This window comes from Sinocyclocheilus anshuiensis, unplaced genomic scaffold, assembly GCF_001515605.1.
Source record: "Sinocyclocheilus anshuiensis isolate Anshui unplaced genomic scaffold, SAMN03320099.WGS_v1.1 scaffold1505, whole genome shotgun sequence".
Lineage (NCBI taxonomy): Eukaryota > Metazoa > Chordata > Actinopteri > Cypriniformes > Cyprinidae > Sinocyclocheilus > Sinocyclocheilus anshuiensis.
In genome coordinates this window covers 103,387-103,964 of record NW_015547699.1, presented here as the reverse complement: position 1 = coordinate 103,964, position 578 = coordinate 103,387, and positions in this window count along the sequence as shown.

The window sequence follows — 578 nt, the reverse complement described above, 5'->3', positions numbered from 1 at the left end:
GTTGCATGACACTGTTCTTTTTAGCAGCATCATATGACCCCTTTAATGTTTCAAGAAGTTCATAAAGAAGTTTTATTTATTTATTTACTTATTTAACCAGGAAGGTCCTGTTGAGATACAATAGCTCTTCTACCAGGGAGTCCTGGTCAAGATAGGCAAGGACAAAAATACAAAGAAATACATATCACCAAACGATGAACAAACACAAAACACAATTTTCTAAAAAAAACAAATCCTAATCAGTTATTAAAACATGTACACTGTTCTATAAAAACAGACTTTAAAATGTGTTTAAACAAATGATATGTCGGAAACAAGAGTAGTTATTCATCACCAGTGTTGGGGAAAGTTACTTTTAAAAGTAATGCATTACAATATTGCGTTACTCCCTAAAAAAGTAACTAATTTAGTTACTTTTTATGGAAAGTAATGCGTTTCGCGTTACTTGCGTTACTTTTTGAATATGAGCAGGGCTTGATTGTTTTTAATATAAGAAGTTTTATTTATAAAAGCCCTTAAAGCCCTTTCACACCAAAAAGTGTAATGAATAAACCTCAGGCTGAAGTAAAAGTAAATTC